The sequence below is a fragment of the Mus musculus genome, chromosome 16 (assembly GCF_000001635.26).
Source record: "Mus musculus strain C57BL/6J chromosome 16, GRCm38.p6 C57BL/6J".
NCBI lineage: Eukaryota > Metazoa > Chordata > Mammalia > Rodentia > Muridae > Mus > Mus musculus.
The window spans coordinates 51,746,084-51,751,329 of NC_000082.6; positions in this window are offsets into that span (position 1 = coordinate 51,746,084).

Consider the following 5,246-nt stretch of genomic DNA (forward strand, 5'->3'; position numbering starts at 1 on the left):
ATTGAATATTTTCATGTTTATCTATAAATTAGTAAGTCTATGATGTTTATGAATTATTATTTATAAATACTCAGTTTAAGAAAATAGCACTTAGGTCTAATATGTCCTATGCTTTTTTCCTTTTCTAAATAATAACTAGATGCATCAATAATCAACCAAGATTAATGGCCCACAATCTATACCTATGCAATTCTAACATCAAGTGCCTCTGCTCTACCCTCAACTACATCTTCATTATTAATTGAACAACGGGAAAAATACTTAAATAAATTAGCACTTATGAAGGACCTACTAAGTGCTAGTCAAAATCCAGTTATAATGAAGCCCTTTGGTTTTTTGCACATGACAAAATATTTGTTCTTTAGTAAAGCAGTCATCACATCAAAAAGTGATCCTAGCATTTTACAATACTATAAATTGGTGATGATCTCCCATAAATGTGATAAATTTATCTTGAAGCTTTTAGTTGGTCTCCAGTAAAATAATATTTGCTTATCATTAGTGGTCCCAAGAGGATTGTTCAAGATGCAATTTCTCCACTGTGTCTATTCTGTTCCAAATTTGTTGTTACATCTGATAGCCTCCAAAATAGAACCATCTTACTGGCAGAAGATACTCACCACGTCTTGCCAGTAATTATGAGACACTCTGCACATATGATTTCTCCAAAGCAATATTCCTTTGGGTGGTGTCATTCAAAGATCTTCAAAATGTGTAGTTTCATATTTTCTAGATTACTCCAAAACTATCAAGCAGAATTTTAGTACATGGAATTGATGTACTGTATACTCCTTATCTACGGGCAATATGTTGCAAGATTCCAGTATTATCCAAAACTGTAAATATTACCAGATACTACTACTCATAATGTCTTTTTCTGTAACCTAATATCTATAATAAGGATTAGTATTTAGATGTAGTAAGTGAGTAATAGTAATTAATAAAAGTGACATTGAATAGTTACAACAGTAATCTCTGTTAACAGATATGTGATATTCTCTCTCTCTCTCTCTCTCTCTCTCTCTCTCTCTCTCTCTCTCTCTCTTTCTCTCTCTCTTCAGTAGTGCTACAACATACAGGTGGGCTATACCAAGTACATCATAGTCATTTGAACCTGAGCCTTGTGAAACCACAGTGGTCAACCTGCCACCCAAGACAGCTACTTAGTGACTAACAGGGAAGATGTTTGTAAAGTGTGAATTTGAACAAAGACCTGGTGCAGGCCCTTGGCTAGTGGAGCAAAATGGTATAAGATTTCATCATGCTAGTTAGAACCACACAGAATTCAAAACTCACAAAATATATCTAGAACTTGACATTTATCACTTTTAAACCATGGTTGACCTCAGAAAACCAAAATTGTGGAGGAAACCATGAATAAGTGATGAATAAACAGACTTATGATGACAGACTCAGAATAGGAAGATGAAAAAAAAATAGAAGAGAATACAGAAGAAAAAGGAGATTCCTGCCCAGGAGTCTGGTTGAAGTCTGTCACAAGCTAGGAATAAAACTTCCAGCACAATTAACAAACACTGCTGTGATTTTGTCTATGGGAAATATAGTATCTCATTTATAGAAAGATAGTTCTAGTGGGAATATTAAAATATTAATTAACCATGCTTTTGGCCAGAGAGTATATTATCAAGTATAGACTTTCCTCTTTCACAAACCATAAGCCTACAATTTTGTTACAACCTCACAAGCAACATAAACTCCATTTACATTAGAAGGCATGTGTTAGCCCCCCCTCCATGTTTGTGAACCCTCCTTTAACAAATGCTCCCCAGAAATCACCCAATAACTTATTTACAAAACAAAGAACAGCAACAAAAATTAGTTCTTTCAGAAATCCTTTAAACAATGTGACTTCAGAAGCCACCCAAAACACCAACATTATGTATATGGCTCTTAAAACATTTATGTATGACTCTTAGGTGTGTATTTTCTTAAGTATGTATTAATCCATATGCTTAAATCTATATTAAACTTTCTTCCTAATAAATTTCAACTCTGCTTCCTATTGACTTATCCTGAAATTCTTTTTTTTTTAACCTCAGTCAAGAATCTCACTCCCCCTGAGTAGAAGTCTCTAAAATGAAGTTTACAGGTAGCATGAGGATATAACAATGTCTTCTGCTCCCCCAGCTGCTGATGTTATACTGTGAATACATACCATGTGATCTTGATCTCTCAAGGTCACAGAATGTACTTACACAGTAAGCAGGATGGAATTTCTAATGGTTTTGTTTGTTTGTTTTAATTTCCACTTTGACACCTTGCATATGAGAAAGATCTCACACAAACATAGTTAGAAGTGTTCTATAGTTTGTTGAACTATTTCAAGCATTGACACAGTTCTAGAGAAACTCACCAGGGTTATTGCTTTTTGCCTTTTCACATTGATACTTCCTAGTAGTAATTCTCACAACTGCTTCTTACCATTATAGGTAGAACAATAATATGAACTAATCAGTAGCCCCCCCCCCTCCAGAGCTCGTGTCTCTAGCTGCATATGTATCAGAAGATGGCCTAGTCGTCCATCATTGGAAAGAGAGGCCCATTGGTCTTGCAAACTTTATATACCTTAGTACAGGGGAACGCCAGGGCCAAGAAATGGGAGTGGGTGGGTAGAGGGGGGGGAGATATAGGGGACTTTTGGGAAAGCATTGGAAATGTAAATGAAGAAAATACCTAATTTAAAAAAAAAGTTTTCTGTTTCAAAAAATTTTTAAATGGTTAAAGAATATTCAATATCCCTAATCATCATGGAAAAGCAAGGCTACACTGAGATTTCATTTCATCCTACTATACCACTATACCACTCTAGGACATATACCAAAAAAATGCTAGGTAGCTATGGTCAGAGATAATTATGCTTCCATGTTCATGGTGGATCCATCCACAATACTCAGGAAATGGAATCAGAGTTGAAATCCACCAATAGATGAATATAATATGGATGGATAAAAAATGTAGTATAAGTCACAATGGACTTTTGCTCAGCTGTAAAGAAAACTATAATTATGAATTTTATCAGAAAGCACTATACTGAGTGAGGTCACCTAGGCTCAAAAAGGCAAACACCATTTGTTCTTTTCCACACACAGGTATAGCTTTGAATTTTTAGATTTTCATGATTAATTTGGAATGAATGTATACAGAGGCCAGTAGCCTAGAAAAGTGCCATCAAAGGTGGGAAAGAGAAGGTGTAAAACATGACATAAAAATATGCATTCTGAAAGTAGAGGAAGGGGCTATTGGGAATGGAAACGTGTCTACAAGGATCAGAATGGAAGAAGGAGAGAGGAAATGTGGGAAAAGTTTTATGACAATTACATATGAGTGATAAATTCCTGAGAAACCTACTGCTTTTCCAGCTAGTTTTTAAAATGTAAGAGAAGTCAAGAGTTGGAACAGATGCAACCTGTATCCATGGACAACACTGTTTCCAGAAGCTATAGAATGTTAATCACTAATCTGAATACCAGATCTGGGATACTCCTTCCCTGAAACCCACAGTGGCTTCCCTAAATACAGTCTGTTAGCATTTCTCTTGCTTGCCTGAAAGGCCCTATTGCTGAGGACATTACACACTTTGATTGGGGCACAAAGCTAGCAGTGAACTGGAAGCCACCTTCCTGCTGGCTAGTCTTGGTAGTCTTCAAGGTTTTATGGAGGCTGCTGGAGGAAAAAAATCATTCATGATCTTACTCAGCAATGGACTTGATGTGCAGTAATACTGATCTTTCAGGCAAAATGTGACAACTAGCGAATCTATGCCATGATTTTTATGATGATAACTAATCACACTCTGACTCCATTTGAAGTCTGCTCCACCAAAAAGGAGCCACGCCCTGTGTTTGAAACCTGGTCAAAATCTTGTGCCTGGGAAGTTCATGGTCTCTAGAGGGGAACATGCTAGTGATGATTTCTTTTCCCTAAATGGACTTTCCTATAAATATTTATGTTAGTATCTATAGATGAGTGTGACTTTTTATACTTGATCAGAGGCATGTCTCTTTATAATAGGTTGTGATGAATATAGAGTTTTATGAGGTGGAAAGGTGATGAGATTAAGGGCTTGTTAGGTGCTGATCCCTAGATGGGACATTTGGGTCACACCTTCTACTGCTCAGAGAATGGTACAGATAAAGGGGGAAAATAATGTAAAAGTCTGTTACATATGTGTGGAAACTGCTCTATTCTTTTCTGATATGGTTGCTACATCTATAAAACATAAGCAGGGATGGTTACCTACACAATACCTGTACAAAACTGGACAAAACTCCATCATGGATAGGGATTTCATGATGGCCCTCATTAGCAAGGCTGAGGAGCTTAAGGTACCTCTGATGGATCATCTAGAGTCAGTTGATTGAAGCAGGAAGACTCACATTAAGCATGGGATCTACTATTCCCTTGTCTAGGCTCTTGAACTGTGTGCATCAGTTTCCTCTTCACGACTATGAAGGCAATGTGACTCACTAGCTACTCAGGCCCCTGCTGTTGTGACTTCCTCTATGATAGATGACATCCTCAAACTGTGAGACAAAAGGGAACCTTTCACTCTTGGGTTGCCTTTCCCAGGCTATTTTATCATAGTAACAGGATAAACAACTAAACACCACGCTTCCTCACTTCAAACCATCAAAGTTTCAACAAGGAATATTGTCCATCTACTCGCAGATAAGAACACTGAACCCAGAGGATGTAGATACATTACGATAGTACAATTTGTTTTATTTGTGACTTTCAAATAAATAGAATATAAGCATTAGATGAAAATTGGCATCTCTGTTTTGCCCAGGTCCATGAGTTGGTTAACCACATTCACAAGCTGCTCGTTCTTCCCAGCACTTATCCTCATCCTCTGAGAACATCCTGAGACTAAAACTTCTAGAAAGGTTTCTGCATGTTTGTGAGTATAACTATTGAGAGAGATCATGTGGAAGACTTTTCTTTTTGCAAAATTTTAACATTTGTTTCGACGTACTTCATAACCGTTTCACTGAAACTGATTAACAAAATGAGTCAGCAAATTTATCTCCAAATACATGTTCTGAGGAAAAATATTAGGAAGAAAAGAAAAAAAGACTCACATGATTACCCGGTTTGTATCTCCTTCTGCCTTAAGTAGGAGGGTCTGTAGAGACTATCCTTGCCTTAGAAAACGATAAAAATTTCACACAAAACATATTACCACATGTATGAAGGTCAAGAACACAGGAAATCCTATACTTATG